The sequence below is a fragment of the Mustela putorius genome, unplaced genomic scaffold (genome assembly GCF_011764305.1).
Source record: "Mustela putorius furo isolate JIRA1106 unplaced genomic scaffold, ASM1176430v1.1 tig00000224_pilon_pilon_pilon, whole genome shotgun sequence".
Taxonomy (NCBI): Eukaryota; Metazoa; Chordata; class Mammalia; order Carnivora; family Mustelidae; genus Mustela; species Mustela putorius.
In genome coordinates, this window is record NW_025421321.1 from 32,963,803 (window position 1) to 32,982,456 (window position 18,654).

At 45.2% G+C, this 18,654-nt stretch overlaps 1 long non-coding RNA gene across 4 annotated transcripts in view; it reads right to left on the bottom strand.

Moving 5' to 3' along the window:
- Positions 1-1,000: 1,000 nt before the first annotated feature.
- Positions 1,001-18,654, bottom strand: part of LOC123391379 — a 29,110-nt gene continuing 11,456 nt past the window's right edge. The window contains exons 2-5 of one of the 4 annotated variants that reach the window (XR_006606062.1): positions 15,189-15,580; positions 14,214-14,315; positions 9,521-9,789; positions 1,001-4,822 (exon numbers count right to left, since the gene is read on the bottom strand). This is a non-coding gene — a long non-coding RNA (uncharacterized LOC123391379). Of the gene's footprint in view, positions 4,845-7,830; positions 7,899-8,263; positions 9,790-14,213; positions 14,316-15,188; positions 15,581-18,654 lie in introns of those variants that run through there. The other 3 variants (XR_006606061.1, XR_006606063.1, XR_006606060.1) reach the window with 3 other exon arrangements.

Here is an 18,654-nt window from a genome sequence, read left to right on the forward strand (position 1 = left end):
ATAGGAAGTAAATAAAATAGGAGCAAAATAAAAAAAATAAAATAAAATCAAACAGAGTGGATAAATAAATATGTCAACCAAAAAAATCCAAGAAGATTGTTGAATCTGAAAATAAAACCCAAATATGAGCCTCCTGGAAGCCAACACAAAGAAAGAAATGCAAGCAATCACAGAACTCTCACTATAAGATAGGAGAGAGTTGATTGAATGTTTATGTGATATACAAGTTAAGTGCATGATAGAAAAGTAAGAGTGGATGGAATATCGTGTAATTATATATTGAGTCACTATGATTTTGAGAAAGTTACCACTTTCCTTCAACAATTGGGAAAGCAAATTTGGAAAAACTTCACATGGCCCCTCTATCTGCCTTAAAACTATCTGGCTCCTTCTTTAGACTCCCAACATTAAAAGCACACTGCAGATTGCTTTCATAAATCATTAGAGCCATCCTTAATAGGAATCAAGCTACTGCAGGGTCAACAAAAAAAGCATCCAGCAGAGGCCCAAATGGGACCTGAAGCCAGGGCTGGGAAAGTGGAATGTGAATGTATTTCCCATGCTCATGGGGCTTGTTGGCAACCTTCTCCTTCTGCTGTGTGGAGGAATTGATAGTGCAGATTTTGGAAAGCTGTGGTGTTCTTAAGTCAAGCTGGGATGGAGGCCAGCCGTGGACTGGCAGCCAAGTGTGCCAGACACTGGAGTCAAGAATAGAGTCCTTAGGTGCTCCTGGGATCCTGGTTGCTCAGAGAAGATATCAGCCATTGCCACAGTGATATTTAAGAGAAGATAGCCAACCAGCAAGCAATTCAAGTGTTGCATCCTTCGTTACCTCCTTGACCTGCTAGCCCAGACATCCTGGGGTGCTTTCTTTTCTGGAAAATTAGTATTCATCCTAAGCACAAGAAGACTTAAAACTCAACAGAAATTCAAATAATCATTTGAAGTTACGCAGATGAGGCTGAGCCCCTCTCAGCACAGCCATCACACCCTCCTCCAGCCTATCTCTCTCTGCCATAGCCAAGCTTCTTGAAAGAGCTGTCTACACTTACTGTTTCTACTTCTTCATCTCCCATCCAATATTGCGGCGAAACTGGTCCAGGTAGAGTAGCTAATGACCTTCTTGTTGCTGGGTGGGCACACCTCAATTCTTGTCTTTCTTGGTCTCTTTGTCATAGGAGATTTTTCTTTCTTTGGAAACACTCATTTCCCTTGGCTTCTATAACTCCACCGTGTCTTGACTTTCCTTCACAGGGTCATCTCCAGTGCCCTGCATTCTTAGTGTGCCTCCTTCTCCATGTGATCCTGGTTCCCTGTAAGTTCTTTGAGGGGAGAGAAGGTTGGCTTGCTCACCATTGTTTCTCACTCTACAGTATGATGAAAGTTCCAAGAGGAGGGAAGGTAACTAGTGATACCATCTCCTCTTTACCAATGTGGAAGTGCTAGGCAAGTGATCAATGAATATTTTTGAAGGAATGTATGAATGTGAGTTTTATTCATATTTATTTAGGATTTACATCCGGATGACAAAAGTACAAAAAGGTTTAGAGGTGGTTTACAATGTTAAAATATATCCATAAATATAGCAAAACTTTTCAAGATAGAAAGAAATAATGGAAACCAGTTAAAAGCAGAATGAGGTAGACACACCAGCTTTTTGGGGATGAATCTGTTATTGCAATGGAGCATTCATTTTAGTGCTGAGCTTCCTGGTAGGCAGAGAAAAATGAGAAATACACCAAGTTGTATAGCTCTCATTGACAAATAAAAGAAAGCACACAAGTTTGAGTATGGATAGAGATATCCTCTGATACTCAATTTTGATATATGTTTTATCATGCAGTTACCTTCATAAGGTAAAACATTAGGTAATATATCAGGCATTGTCTCTGACCATTTTTCAAAATGTCTAGATGCTTCTCCAAAGTGTTCTTTCAGACACTCAGAGAATACTAATGGAAGGGGGTAGGTAAGCCAAAGCATATTACAGTTGTCTTAATTAGGGAAGGAGATTGAGATGACAGGGGATACACTCCAGGGTATCAGGCACCCACAAGATGCATTTGTAACGCGAGCTCAAATACTGTGGCTGGCTTGCTTGTTCTTGTTGGAAAACCTATGTCAATTTTGGTAGAGGCCAAGAAGATCTAGCTCTACTGATTTTCACAGGAAAGCCCACACAAAGAAATCCTAACTCCATTTTCCTTCAGAGATTCAACACTCCTGCATCATGAGAGATCCAACTTGGAAGTGGGGAAGACCTATGTTCTAATAATCAAGGCTCTTGGAAGCGTGTGATGCTCAAGTCCCCAAGGGAGGCCAGCCAGGATCTGTGCTCATGCTTCCCTCTCTTACCAGGTTTGGGTCACATCCAAAGAACCAGGAACAATAGAAACCATGTTCAAAAAGAGGTACAAAGAAATTATTTATCATGCCCTCTCAACAGACAACTTAAAAACAGAGTTAAGAGGCAAGATTTTCATTAAGGATTTCTGGAGAAAGCCAATGGCATGCTGAGCTGAGGGCTCCCACATCCTTGCACACTTGTGGAACCGAGGCAGGATGCGCCTCCTTCCCCTCCCCACAGAGGGACTAATGAAGAACTTAATGCATGTTGCCTTCAGTTTGGGGATCACTGTGGCTTGGGCCAACCTGGACTAGTCTGCATGGACTAGGGCTGCTGGCCTCACTGGCAGAGCTGGAAAGAGGACTGGCCGAGGACATGTAGGACAAAGAACACATCCACACACTGTGTATGTTTAGAGAACCAGTATGGGGGCATGGGCACTGCACCCTGGGGAGTCACCTTGAAGGCAGCGTTGCTAGGAGGTGGAGTGTGAAAGGACTTCTGCTAAGAGAAGCATAGACATCGCTGAATTTCCAGGAACCAAAGAAGTAGAAGAAACCACTTGGATCTTGTCCCATTCACTGCTGTCCCCAGGCACACAGGTGAGAGAACCCAGCAGTGCTGGGGGGTTGGTGGGGTCTCTGAAGAAAATGGAACTGTCATATTGGCCAAGTCTGGAGAAGGTCCACTCTGGCACTTTCTTGCTCCCTCCTCCAGTTCTCCTTTCTCCAGCTGTGTGGGGTTGGGGGGCAAGGTTGGGGAGGTGGGGGGGGGCAGCATGTGGGGAAACTGCAATTTGTGCTTTCAGAGAGGAGAAGTAGGGAAAGAATCAATCAGGGCTCTCCCCACCCCCACCCCAGCCCAACAATTGGCCTGAGCTGGGAGCCAGGAGAGGCCTCAACTTTCAATCTGGTTCAGATTTTTCATTATGACAGAAGACTGGACCTTTTAATTTCTGGATTGAGACTATTTTGTGACTACAGTGACCACAGGGCTCTAGTTTTTGCTAAGAGGGACCATAAAAGTCGGAGGTCCTGCCTGGGTTTCTTTCCAAGGTCAGGGGAAGAGCCCACACTACAAGTTCAAAGGCATCCTGAAAAACAAAACAGAGCTTCTGGCCCGTCACATTGACATAGAGTAGCAGGGACCTGGACATAAGCGAGCCCATTCCTGCCCTGAAGCCGGGACAATGAGGGCACGGGGTCCACCCAGGGCAGGTTTGGGAGTCTTTGCCCGGTCAGAGGAAAGGCCCTTTCCTGGCGCAGAGGCAGGAAGCTGAGCTGCCTCCCTGGCACCGGGGAGTCTGGGGAGCCAGGGCGGAGGTGGAGAGGCTCAAGAGGCAGGGATGAGACAGAGCCGGTTCAGCACTTCTAAAAACACCGGAGGCCCAGTACCAGGGCAACGGAGAGGTGAAAAGAGCCTCCATCAGATAACACGGGGTGGGAGGGCAGGCCAGACACCCGGGAAAGTGAGCCCGGGTGATGCGTTCTTGGGCCTCGGGCTCTGGGAAGGGAGATGAGTTTAGAACCAGAATCAAAAGAAGGTATAATTAGAATCTGCAGGTAGACACAAACGAACTTGTAATACCTGCCCTCACGCCGCTGAGAATGCTCCGAGCGCTTTGGAAGAAAGGCACAGGGAAATGCAAAGTAATATTATTATTCTCTTAATTATAATTAGAACCTACAAGTTGAGTCTTGAAAGACATTTATAGCACATCCTTACTTGTGTAGGTCATCTTCCCAGAAAGAGGAGAAAAAATAGATGTGGACGTTTTTAATTTAGACAAGAAACAGGCCCATGTGGCAGGACAGCTATCTGGAGCTCCCCTATTTTAAGGAGGTCCTTTGGGGCTCAGGTATATTAACGTGATGGCTGGCGCCGGAGAGCTCAGTATGGTAGAAAATAGGCTTGTTTTGAAGATTGGGAGGGCTACAGGCCAAATGGAAGCTTCCACCCACTGTGAAGTAATGCAACTGGTAAAAAAGCTGGTAAATCATCCATGACGCAGGGCATGTTGAGTGATCTGCAAAGCAGAGCATGAAGGGAGGATGCTGAAAATATCTAGGCGGTTCTCGATGATTCCAGGGTGTCTCGTGTGGGTTGAGGACAACTCAGAGGTGCTGACCTTTTCCTTTCCACCTCCAGCCCTCCCGGAGGGCAGGAGGTGGCAGCAGGGGGCCGGAGGGGAAATGCTCCCGTATTAGCTGTTCCAGGCGGTGACAAGGTCTGAGAGCAGGTTGGGGCTGCTGGTTGTAATGAGCCGTCCACCTCTGTGGATTTCAGGCACCCGCGCTCCTCCTGTAGGCAGAGTACTTTGGAAGTGAACCATCCAGAAGTGGCTGTGATTGGTAGTTCCCCTGGAAACAGAGCTGCGTAGACATTGCGGGAAGAGTCATGTCACTGTGTGGCATAGCCGGGTTTGCAGGCTTTGTGATGATTGAAGACAAGTCTTGCATAACAGTTTAGGAAAAACTGATGAAAGAAATAGGTGTACCTGTGTCATAGTTGACGAGGATTTAATGGAGAGGCAGTCAGGGATGATTTTCGTTCTATCCCACCTCCTAGTTCCAAAACTCAGGCACTCAGGTTCCCTTAGTGACCTGGGGCCACCCTTCATGCATGGCACTGTCCCATCTTTTACTCTGAACCTATTTTTTTAAAATCTTTTTTCCCTTCTCCACTGGGTTCCCAATTTCTAGCCTTACCCAACCTTAGGCTTTACTTTGGAAAGTAAAGTAAAATTTTTTGGAGATTTTTGAAAATCAGTTATGTTGGATTGACATATCCCTTCGTCCAGACAACATATTTTTCTGCTTTGTAGAGATGTACCTCTACCTAAAAGGAGACTGGTGGGAGTGTTTGAGGCATCCCATGGCTCAGTGGGGTAACTAGCTGGATGTGAGGTATCTTTCAACAGCACCAGACACATGCAAGTCTGAAAAGTCTTGGAACAACAGGATTTTTTCCCCCCAATTTTGCTCTGAATTTTTTGGCTACAGTCCTTGCTCAGATAAGTTTTCCTCTTTCTAAGTTTCTAATCCCTAGGTTTGTCATGACTCACATTTAAAACAAACAAATTTTACTTCTTTCCCCCTAAGTGTTATAGCAGTTTTTCCCTGGGTGGAAAGAAACTTCAAGTTGGCTCCAGAAACTTTGGAAAAGGAAACCTCCAATCTCTCCAATGATTGCTCTAGATTTTTCACATACAGGAATCATTTCCTGAAGTAAAGAGCATTTTGTGATGCCTTCTAGGTAATTTTGTGCAAAAATTCACAATGTCAAGAGGACATGGGTATTAGAAGCAAACTGTACAACATCTTATCTGGTTCTCTACAGGCTCAAACCATGGTGGGGGTAGGGGGTTGGGGGGTGTGTCAGAGCCATGTGCCAGCTCTTCGTGCTAAAAACGTTCACAGTTTGGTCCCTGCCAGCAATGAGGACTGCAGAGTGAATTTGTGAGAAGTCTTGCTCCAAACTGGCTCGACCCACACTCTGTAAATGTCATTTCTTGGGATCCTATTTTATCTGAGAAGACACATTTCACCAGCAGCACTGAGACTAGCTGAAGATGCTGTACAAGTTCTAAATCCCGCAGGGAGAAGTTCTTTGGAGGCCCTTTTCCATGCCAGTGACACACTTCTCATGTTTGAGCCTCTTTAGGATGAAGTTGAACTCCCAAATCACTATCAGTCTGACAGAATGAAAATCAGATTCAGTGGTTTTACAGCTGCTCAAGACTATCTTCTCACTTATACATTCGATGTAACTGTTCATGTAAGAAAATCCAAAAACCCTCTTCTTCCTCTCTACCTATGGGGTAATACAGATTCAGTATACACCAAAATACAGAACTGAAAATACATCTTCTATTTGAAATACAGATTTTTAAAAAATGTAACAGGAAGGTAATCCTGGAGCTTCCCCTTTAAAAATTAATGTCATAATACAAAAAGTATTTTTGATCAGGCAAAGTCAGTATCAGATAAACCTCCAGTTCTTCATTCTAAGATAAGAGATACTACCTTAAAATGGAAGAAATCATCTTCTTCCAGAATCATTGAATACATTATTTTACTTGAATAGTCTTGCAATGAAAGAGTGAAGCTGGCTGTGAAGCTGGTCCCTAGGTCCTAAGAATGGACATAGAGGTGGTTGCCAGAGGCAGGGGGTGGGAGGGATGGGCAAGATGGGTGGAGGGGGTCACAAGATACAAACTTCCAATTATAAGATGATGGGGATATAATGTACAGCAATGGCAACTATAGTTACATTATTTTACACATTTGGAAGTTGCTAAGAGAGTAGATCATAAAGTTCTCATCACAAGAAAAAAATGATAACTATGTATATTGATGGATATTAACTAGATTTATTGTGGTGGCCATTTCACAACATATATAAATATTCAATCACTACACTGTCTGCCTGAAACTAGTATAATGTTATATGTCAGTTATACCTCAACAGAAAAGGGTGTAAGAAGTATACTATGCATACAATCTTCAATCAGACACTTTGTGTTTTAAAATGAACTTCATTAAGGTTTAACTAAAAAATTTCAACACATGTATTTTCAAATGAAATATAATTTTCCTACAAAATACAAGGTTTAGTGAAACTGTGTGTTGTTAGTTTGGCAGGCAATAAGTAACAAAATGAGTGAGCTATGTATCTGTTCAGTCGAGTTGGGGTTGAAAATGACCATTTACTGTTCAAATTACAATAAATTCTTATTTGCCTGGAATCAAACTACTAGAAATGTCGAGTCACAGAAACATGTTGGAAACATTCTGCTTTTATGGTTTCTGTGATGTGGCTAGTAACTAAGTTGATAAAGAGATGTATGGAACAAAACCAAAAACTACCAGGCAGTACCTTAATAGCCATGTAGTTTTAAGCCAGGATATTTAACATCCGAGGGTAGAGTCTTCTGCACTAAGTTTTGTGCTCATGGTTCTGAAGGGTTGTGTGTAACCAGGGCCTGAGTGTAACACCTACAGAACAAAGAGGCAAGAAATGGTAGTGACAAGTGTGTGGACCCTGATGGCAGCTGGCCTGGGTAAAAATCCCCTGCCAGGGGTGCCTGAGTGGTTCTGTTGGTTAAGCCTCAGACTCTTGATTTTGGCTCAGGTCATGATCAGGGTCATGGGATGGAGCCCTGAGTTGGGCTCCATGCTCAGCAGGGAGTCTGCTTCTCTTGTGCTCTCTCTCTCTCTCTCTGCCTCTAGCTCTCCCCCATCTCTGCTCACTCTCTCTCTCTAATAAATAAATAAATCATTAAAAAAATGAATCCAGGGGGCCTGGGTGGCTCAGTCATTTAAGCATCTGCCTCCAGCTCAGGTCATCCCATGTTGGGAGGAGGGCTGCTCAGCAGGAAGCCTCATTTTCCCTCTCCTTGCTACTCCCCCTGCTTGTACTCTCTCTCTGTGTGAAATAAATAAATGAAATCTTAAAAAAAAAAAAAAAAAAAAAGGATCCCCCGCCAGACCACTTACTTGCTCTGTGACTATGTGCCATTTATTAATCTCCCCAGCCTCAGTTTCCATATCTGTTAATATGCAAAAAAAAGTTGCATCACAGAATTGCTGTGAATAATATACAAATGGAGCATAATACTAGCACAAAGAAGGTGCTCAATGATCATCAGTGATTCTTATTCCCAAATGTTCTTTTCCTAATGGATCCCAACCTTCAGTCTATGCCTAACCTGAATAAAGATGGGATAGCACCATATTTAAGAGGGTTTCCATAGAAATGCCTGTCCCCTTTCCGTTGCCCCAGGGGCAGCCCCTTAAACTCCATCACTTGGGGCGCCTGGGTGGCTCAGTGGGTTAAAGCCTCTGCCTTCAGCTCAGGTCATGATCCCAGGGTGCTGGGATCGAGCCCCACATCGGGCTCTCTGCTTCCCTTTCTCTCTCTCTGCCTGCCTCTCTGCCTACTTGTGATCTCTGTCTGTCAAATAAATAAATAAAGTATTTTTTGAAAAAATAAATAGAACTCCATCACTTGAGCAAGTATAAACAGAATACATTTGGATGTTGAACACAAGTGTTACTCTCAGCAGTAAGGACAGCAAACACCTTCCAGCAAATGTTACATGCTCTGCCTCAAGAGCCAGTCCAGCTATGGATTCCAGCTCATCCCAAGCTCCTGTTCCCCATGTCTCCAACCACCTGGCCCACTATTCCATCTTGGCCCTCTGACCGATGACAGATTTTCTCACTTCTTCTAATGATCGTGTACTCTAGATTTAAGAGGAACAGATCTCCTGTAATCCAGGCCAAAGCAGAGAAAGCAAGAAGGAAACAGTTGTTTCCCTTCCCATCTTGGCTGTCAGGGCTTTGGGAGTGGGCCAGGAGAAAGATGGTACCATAGGGAACTGCAAACCAATCTCAGCTGCCTGGATATCACAGGCTATAGAGACATCTTGGGGTGACACTTTTCTCTAACATTCAAGCAGAGTGTCAGAATGGTGGAAGCCAGCATGCTCCTTCCCACAATATCTCTGGGGACGCTCAAGGTGCTTATTTGAGTCCTAGGCACCTCTTGCTCAGAGTTCTCACTTCCTACTACACTCCCGAGCTAAGCCTCCATCTTGCCTCCTAGGACTGCTTTGTCTCATGCTTGACTCTGCCCTAAATCCTTCATTTTCTCCAGAGCCCCATCAACACGTTGGCTGTGGTGTACAACAGTACTTGGAACAGTGGGGAGGTCATGGCACAGAACAGGACCCTACTGGTCATATCATCTCTTAGGCCTTTCTTGATGCCACTTTCTCAGGTCTCTCCTTGTCCCTTCTCCAGGCCCTCTTTCCCTCTCTAGAAGCCAGTCTTCCTCCAAACTCGATTCTTTCTCCTTATGCATAACCTCTAGCTCTCTATTCCTTAAACCCACTAAGTTCAGGTCTACTTTTGCAGATCTGCCCCCTCACCAAAATGCTTTGCTAAGCAGAGGCCTCTTATTCTGGGGGTCTGCCCTTCACCTGTTTAAAGACCTGGCAAAAGCTTTGAAATCACATGATCAAAATCATAGCTGGGACATTTGTTTCCCACAATCTCTGTAAAAGAGACGTGGGCAATAGAGTGGTTAGAACAGGATATAGGTGTGGCTTAATCTCAGTGACCTAAAATTACAGTGGCTTAAATGAAATAGAATTTTAGTTTCTCTCACGTGCACTTGTCTGGGCTGAAAGTAGGGAACTGCCACCTGAAGTCATTCTTGGGGACAAAGCTTCCTTTTATCCTATTGCTCCGCAGCCCCTATGGTGTTGTCTTCATCGCTTAGTTCCAGACGGTGCACAGCTCTGTCCATCTCTGGCCAGCAAGAAGAGGTGGAAAGCATTGCGGGGTGAAGGGAACGCCTCTTCCCTTGAGGTCATAGCCTGGAAGTTGTCCACATCACTTCCCCTCACATCCGTTGGCCAGAATTTCATCATATGCCTGCAAAAGAGGCTGTGAAACTTAGTCTTTATTTCAGGTGACCACGTGCTAGGCCACAGCTCAGGGTGACTCTAGAACTCACTATTCAATACTGGTAACCATTAGCCACATGTGGCTTTTAAATTTTAGTGAATTAAAACTAAATAAGATGTCTAATTCAGTTCTTCAGTCAGCGTAGCTGCATTTCAAGAGCTCAATAGTCACATGTGGCTCATGGTTGTGATTGTATTGGACAGTATGGATACAGAACATTCTCATCACCACAGAACAGTCTACTGAATGGCACTGCTATAGGAGAAAGAGTGAGGGGCGCCTGAGTGGCTCAGTCAGTTAAGCATCTGCCTCCAGCTCAGGTCATGATCCCGGGGTCCTGGATTGGAGCCCCTATCAGGCTCCCTACTCAGCTGGGTGTCTTCTCCTTCTGCTCTTCTCCAAGTTCATGCTCTTTCTCTCTCTCTCTCTCTCTCAAATAAATAAATAAAATCTTTTTTTTTAAGATTTTATTTATTTATTTATTTGACAGATCAGAAGCAGGTGGAGAGGCAGGCAGAGAGAGAGAGTGGGCATAGCAGGCTCTCTGCTGAGCATAGAGCCCAATGCGGGGCTGATCCAAGGACCCTGGGATCATGACCCAAGCCAAAGGCAGAGGCTTTAATCCACTGAGCCACCCAGGTGCCCCAATAAATAAAATCTTTTAAAAAAAGAATAAAGAGTTAAGTCCCGGGACAAAATGAGAAGTCATTCTCACAGAAATAGAAAGATTTATGCTGGTCATTTCAGGAGTAAGTCCCTTGGTGTAGGGAACTTTTCCAGCCCTACAGTGTGACTCTGTACCAGATTTGCTCCCTTGTTTGAGCACGACCTGCAGGCAGTAACACAGGGAAAGTCTCTAACACACACCTGGCCCATTCTAGGTAGTGAATAAATGTTGGTTCTCTCTCCTTGTGCCCTGCCCACCATGTCTCCAAACATACTCACAGTCCTCCTTCCCTTTATGGAACTTAGTTGCAGAGACTTGTGTTTCCTTCTTTGGTGGGGAAACATTATTAATGCCCACCCCATCAAAGAAGAGGTACTGATCAGTGTTGGCTTTACCAGAGGGGGCAGGGAGAGAAATGTCTGCCGTGTGGGAACTGCAGTTCTCTCTCCCTCAGTCTGGGTGTCTTCGTGTGTCTGCCCTGATGTCATCGGAAGGCTGACAGTGACAGATGACCACTTGGTCATGACTTTTGAAGAATGCATGGAAAGAAAATCATCACATAAACTTGTAGAAGAGAGGTCAACCTCTCTCACTAATTCAGCCCTTAGCCTGCAGGTCCATGAGTCTTGGACCACATCTGCTGGGCACCTCACGGGCCACCTGAAAGCCTGTGCCAGATCTTTGTTCTGAAAAACTGCAGGCCCGGAGTGCTGGGGCACTTGGTCTCCTTGACCCTTGGCCTCTGGGAGCCCTGTGGCCTCAGCTCCCCTCTTCTGAGACCAGGAATTTATATATGGTGGCATTAAAAAGCCCCTAGATGGTGAAGGGTGGTGGCAGAAAAAGAGGTAAGAAAACAGAGTGATGGGGGAGACACAAGGTGTATAGATGTTTCAACCAAAGTCCCTCCTGTCAAACATCTGTTTTGGGGCATCAAGTTGCTAATTTTCAAACTTCATGTGGTCACATATGCATCTGAGAATTTGAGACTGTCCCTGTCCCCTCAGAAAAACGCAGGTAAACACCAAAATATACAGACATCTTAGAGTTCATGGACCTACTTAATTAAATTTAGTTACCCTTTGGCTTGGAGTTCTAAAAGCACACTGTGATTTCTTAACATTTTATGAGAGAGCATTATTAGGCTTAAAAAAGTCCTCTGGGGCCCCAACATCATTAAGGGCCAGGCTTAATAGAGGCCAGTCATAAACTGAGGTCACAGCTTCTAGGTTCTATTTTCTTTCTGCCTCTTCTTTTCTTTTTAACGTTTCTTTGTTTCCGGGAACATGAGTAACTCCTTCTCTAGAATTACACCCCAGGGATCAAGGCAGCCACATCCACCAAGGCTGAGAAAGTTTCAGCCAGGAGCAAAAATGACCCAGATTGGAAGAGAGAGAAATGAATGAAAATGCATGAGGCTCTACTGCCCAGATTTTCAAATGAGAAGATAAAATTCCTGATTTGAAATCTCCTTGGGAAGAGAGTTTTTTGTGATGCTATGGGAACAAAAGGTTATTGCATGGTAGATGTTTTCTCATGAGAGTGTGGGTTGACAAGGGGCTTCCTGGGGGCCTCTTGGCTGGAGTGCAGGGAGTGAAACAGGAGGGAAGAGGGGAGCAAGGCACGGAGCAGCCCACGTGTAGTGACTCTGTTATTATGGTGTGTGCAGCATCACCTGGGGCTGCCACAGGGACCATGTTAGCTCTTCCTGCATTGTCCAGAGCTATGGCTCTTGGGGAAGCTGGTGCTCATGGCCTCCTAGAGGCTCTATGCCCTTAAGGCAGTGGTCCTCACCCCTGGCTACACATGAAAACCAGCTTCAGAACTTTTTTTTTAGATACTTTCTTTTTTTTTCCATTTTATTTTATTCCTTTTCAGTGCTCCAAAATCCATTGTTTATACACCACACCCAGTGCTCCATGCAATACATGCCCTCCTTAATACCCACCACCAGGCTCACCCAACCCCCCACCCCCCTCCCCTCCAAAACCCTCTGTTTGTTTCTCAGAGTCCACAGTCTCTCGTGGTTTGTCTTCCCCTCCAATTTCCCCCAACTCAATTCTCTCTATCTCCCAATGTCCTCGTGTTATTCCTTATGCTCCACAAGTAAGTGAAACCATATAACTGATTATCTCTGCTTGACTTATTTCACTCAGCATAATCTCCTCCAGTCCTGTTCATGTTGATACAAAAGTTGGGTATTCATCCTTTCTGATGGAGGCATAATACTCCATTGCATATATGGACATCTTCTTTATCCATTTGTCCCTTGAAGGGCATCTTGGTTTTTTCCACAGTTTGGCGACTGTGGCCATTGCTACTATGAACACTGGGGTACAGATGGCCCTTATTTTCACTACATCTGTATCTTTGGGGTAAAAACCCAGTAGGAAAACCACCTGCAGAACTTTAAATGGGCTGCCAGGACACCTCCACTGACTGGACTAGAGTGGGACTCGGGAGCCCTTGGAAATCAATGCACCCCAGGTGAATCCGTTGCTCACTTAGGGTGGAGAAACCAGTACTTTACAGTGTCGCTAGAAACTGTTGTAGGCATTCTGAGGATCTGCAGGGCATTTAGATACTTAATAATCAGAGAAAAGCTAAAAGGACTGTTCTTTTAACAAATGCAACTGCCTTCAAGTTAGGATAACTGTGTTGTCAAAGGAGGTTGACCAGAAAAATGGGTCGGCGTGTCTGACATTCGTTCTCCTTTCAGTCATTAAATAACAGAATCCGATCAGCTTCGGTAATGAAGCTGAACTTCTGTTAAGTACTTAATAAGATGAGATTTTCCAGAGAGAATTAATCAAGAATGAGTTTAATACTATTCCAATTAGGTGTGGGTTAAATAATGCACTACATAAAACTTCAAACCAAACATCGACTGGGTGAGGAGACTGTGGGAGTCCCTCCAAATCAAGGTAGAGGTCATGGACAGAACCACGGTCAGGAACGCTGGCCGAGCATGGTACTGGCAATAAAACCTGGTGCCTTTACACTTGGACAGGGTTCAATACTACAGCTCCAAGGAGGTGTCGGTGAAGTACCACATCCTTTACAACTTTCAATACTACTATTCCAAGGAGGTGTTGGTGAAGTACCACTTCCTTTACAACGAGATTATTCTTGTTTCTAGGAAACAGAGGGTTAAGGGGGAAACCTGGGGACTGTTTGGTCACATGTACAGAGCAGTCGATGAGTTGGGTGTCTTAAGTTGGTTCTCTAGAAGCAGGCTCTCAAACACCTGACAGTCGGGGCAGGAAAGTCCTGTCCTGTCTTTGAAGGCTTTGCTCCTGCCAACACAGCCCTTCGCCTTCTCCAGACCCAACCAAAAGCACAGATTCTTGAACAGCTCTCTGATGTTTCTTTCTAATAACCAAGAAATCAAAGAGATTCTCACCAGTGAGAAGCCAGAAAGGAGCCAGAATCTAGGGAGGGGAGAGAAAGGGGCGGCATGGTCTTGGGTAAATGCAGTTATTTCATGTGCGGATTCTTTGACTTGGCCAAAGCAAAACACACACTAAGTCTTTGGGTTTTAAAAAGCAAGCAGTACTGTGAAAAAAAACAATCTCCCACCACTGCTGGCCTTCCTTCCTGTATTGGTGAGTGGGCGGGTAAGGGGGCTTGGGATGAAGCAGAAGTTGAGGAAGGAGACAGTGAGGGGAGGAAGGATGACACCACTCTGCCGTAGAACCAGCTTCCTGTTTGGCCTCCATCTACTTACCTTAGTTAGGAGGCACCATCCATCAGACCAGCAAGCGGGTGCCTTTCTCTGAGAAGTTACTTGTCTCTTCATGGTCCGCCTCTCCAATCCTCTGCTGGATCCCTTAAAGTTAACAACCCGTTGTGATGAGACAAGGAAACTGAAGGGACCCCATGAAAAAAAGACCTTTTGTTTGTTTGTTTGTTTTTATTTTTTTTTTACCTTTGCTCCTTTTTTGGCTTTTATTCCAGCTAGGACTTGCACCCCTGCCCCGCTGTACACATGCCTTGGGATGTGAACACCGTATGTCCTCTTGTAAGGGACAAAGAGATGAGGATATCTTTTGAGTCTTCCAGCACAAGAGCCGATATCTAAGGAACCACGGAGCAGAGCCACCATGCACCTCCCCAAGGCCATTGGTGCTTCAGGGGATGAGTGACTTATGAAAGACACCTGGACCCTGTCCTTGTTTAACCAGGTCCCAGATTTCTGACAGGACCCATACACCAGACCACAGTTGCCAAAAACAACAACAACAACAACAAAGCACAGACCCCAAGTAAAGGAGAGACTCCCTCCTTTGCTTTCTGAGTCTCTTAGAGTTCATCCAAATTTGCTCTCTATTTTCAACAAATTCTGCTTTCCCTTCCTGCTGGCTCATGTGAAACCGAAGACACCTCTTGGTCGGTTCTGCAGGACCTCCTCTTCTGGGTCCTTGGACCAAGCCAGCCGGCATCAGGGGTATGAAGACAATGAGGACATTTGAACCATACCATTATCTCTTTTTCTTAACTTTAGAATGCCCAGAAAAACTTCGGTTCAATTTCCAGCACTTCTTTAACTAGGTTCAATGAAGGACCTCCGTTAAATACATTACACTTTCCTCCAAATTTTGATTTTTAGAGACAGAATTAATGTCCCCTTAGAGTCTTACCCAGTTCTGACAGACTATGAACATTCTCTTTATGGTCTTTGCTGATTATAAAAATAACTTACCTTCTAAAAATTCAAACAAAACAGAGATCAAGTAGACTGGGAGCGTCCCTCACAGCCAGGGTGGGGATTGTGGGCCGCACAACATTGAGCGTGTCAGTTGTGCATGTTAGTTGGCAATAAAACCGAGTGACTTTGCACTTTGACGGGACACCGATGTGAAAATGACTTCATCAAACTGGCCTTTTAAAAAAACTTCTTGTCTTCTGGGACTCAAGAAGTGGAGGCAGCAGGCTCCTGATCTTTCCTGCCACGCACGTCCTGCAACATCATTCCACACATGTTTATCGGGCATCAAACACTGAGGAGACACTGAAGAGATGGACAGGGACCCCTGGAGGAGACATGGTTCCTGTGCTCCAGAAGCCCAGCGCTGGTGGTGAGGGAAGATAGACCTAAATAAAATAACCACACCCTTCAGTGCACAATTACAGTCAGTGAGAACACCTGAAGAAGGCAAGAGAAGTTATAACAAAGAATCTGCCCTAGACTGGGAGTTGAGAAAGACTTTCTTGAAGAAATAATGCTAAGGGCAGAAGAAGGCAGTGTGAACCAGAGGAAGGGGTGGGGCAGTGGGAAGGGGAGGTGGCAGGAGGAGGATGTGCAAGAGCCCTGGGGTAGGAGGGAATCTTCCTAGTTCTGAAAGAAGGCACACGTGGGGCCGGGGAACAGAGAAGGGCAGATGATGCTGTTAGACCAGGCAGGGCTTGTTAACCAGGCTAAGGGTCTGGGAAGCTCAGGAAAGTTTAAGTGGGGTTTGTGAGCCTGTGAATAGGGGGTGGAGACATGTTCTTGCTGGTTGCCATTGGAGGGTGTATTGGGCAGCGGGGGGTGGGGGAGAGTGGCAACATTGTTGATGGGTGGAACCCCAGTTAGTGGGCTATGGCATTTGTCCTGGCAAGAGCAGTCAGAGGCTTGCGGGAGCCCAGCATGTGTCTGAATCCTTTTACAACTACAAACAGAGCATAACTCTTTCTTCTACTGGCTTCCAGATGCCCGTTCACCATGCCAGGCTTACTGCATCAGTTCCCCTGGGGGAGCTTCCTGGGTTCCCGCACACATCGATTCTTATTTACAAAGTCTCAGGAGTGCCCAAGAATTTGAAGTCTTAAAGCTTGGCATACACATACAGATGTGTATCTGTATTTTTTCTACTTTCTCCACAAAGATTTACCTGGAAAGATGGTGTGGAACCCTGAACCTAGCACTAAGTGTTATTTCTGTTCGGCCACTCCTAACAGCATGACCTGAATCAAATGGCTTCACCTCAAGAGACTTCATCTGAGTCTCAGTTACACTATCTATAAAATAGGCATGACTGTTTTCTTCTAGTGTGCTTCATGGGGTTGTTTTGAGGATCTAATGAGATAAAGAATTTGAAGGCATAACAAAAATACCTGATATTCTTTATCCACAAACAAACAATAGTTTTCATTGTCGGAAAAAGCACGCACCTTTATTATGTGGTATTATTGTCCTTTTAAATCTTGGCTCCGCCAGACAAGTGAGGCTTTGGTTCCAAGTGCCCCCTCCCAATTCCCTGAGGTGGGTGTTCTCCTCCTTCCCTCCTTCCCTGAGTGTTTTCTTCCTTCTAGGCACTAGCGACCATTTCCCCACCCACCCCCCTGCACTTGCTCACGCACTCCTCACACAGTGGCTAGTGTTGACAGCTCCCGCAGCCTTTGGCTGCACATGAGTTAATGTTTGCTATGTGCCACCAATTGAACTACGCTCTCTACACATATTATCAAAAATTGTCCTATGAGGGGGCGCCTGGGTGGCTCAGTGGGTTAAAGCCTCTGCCTTCGGCTCAGGTCATGATCCCAGGGTCCTGGGATCGAGCCCCGCATCAGGCTCTCTGCTCCGCAGGGAGCCTGCTTCCTCCTCTCTCTGACTGCCTCTCTGCCTACTTGTGACCTCTCTCTCTGTCAAATAAATAAAATCTTAAAAAAAAAAAAAAATTGTCCTGTGAGGTACCTGGGTGGCTCAGTCAATTAGGCATGCAACTCTGGATTTCAGCTCAGGTCATGATCTCAGGGTCATAAGATGGAACCCCAAATCATTCATCACGAGTCTGCTTGAGATGCTCTCTCCTTCTGCTGCCCCCCCAACTCATGTGCATGCACACTCTCTCCCCGCTCTCTAAATAAATAAATAAATAAAATCTTTAAAAAAAAAAATTGTCCCTCTTATCCCCTTTTAAGAGGTGAGGAAACTGAGCCTTAAAGAGGTTACATAACTTACCAGAGGTCATGTGGCCAGGAAAGAAAAGGGCTTTTTGAACTCATTGACCACTCTGGTTAATCCTCCTTTACGGGAGCAGAGAGTTTCCGTCCTCCCTGGGGTGTGACTCTCAGAGCCAGCATGGCCTTATTCCCACTTCCTATCTGACTTCTTAATCTCTCATCCTAGAGGTCTGAGCATCAGGATCAAACTTCACCTTCACCTTTCCTCCCGAGAAACAAGATACCATCAGGCAACAGTCACTCTTGGGGTAAGTGTGTGGACCAACCTTGAGCCTCATGAAGTTATGGTCATGAGCCTCCCCAGGGCAAGGACCCTCTCTCATTCATTTTTTAAAAATATTTTATTTATTTATTTGACAGAGAGAGAGAAAAAACCCAAGCATGGGGAGCAGGACAGGGAGAAGCAAGCTTCCCGCTAAGCATGTCAGGCTTGATACCAGGATCCTGGGATCATGACCTGAGCTGACAGCAGATGCTTAACTAGCTGAGCCACCCAGGAGCCCCTCTTATTTATTTTGTGTAATTGGCACAAAGTAGGTGCTTGGCACAGTCTGTTGATGGACAAAGCATTGGCAAGATAACTAAGGGTGTGGGAGGGGGACCACTGATCAGTCTAGTGCTGGCTTCTCATACCCTGCTTTGAATTGGAGCAATAAAGATGCTAATTTAGAAGGTGAGTGGTGCTTTATAGTCTCTGTGCTGCATCAACACTGCGATGTTCATTTCCCCCACGAGGAGATGTTTTTTTATCACCATTTGAAGGAAGACAAAACTGAGTCTTGGGAGGCTAAGTAACTTGCAGTGCTGCAGAGTGATTTGTGAGCCCTGGCACTGAAGTTGGGCAGATGTGTTTGAGGCTTCCAATAACTAGTACGATGTGGCCATGTGGCGCAGAATGAGGTGCATACGCTCTGGAAACCATACCCTCCCCATAAGGAAAATGGAGATGGTGATAGCACTATTTACACTCGATTTTCTAGAAGATTAAATGAGATCATGCCTAAAAGGGCCAGGCACCCCCTAGTAAGTGCTCAGCAACTACCTGCTCTTAGCAGGGTTATAGAGCTGGTGAGCTCTGGGCACCTGACTTTAGCCGAAATGTCTTTGCCCCCCTTTGAAGTCTCTAGTCACAACATTTATATTGAACAAATACAGGGCAGAATATTTCAGAAGACTTTATGACACTATTTTCCTAAAGAGTTAGCTTTACACTGATCATAACC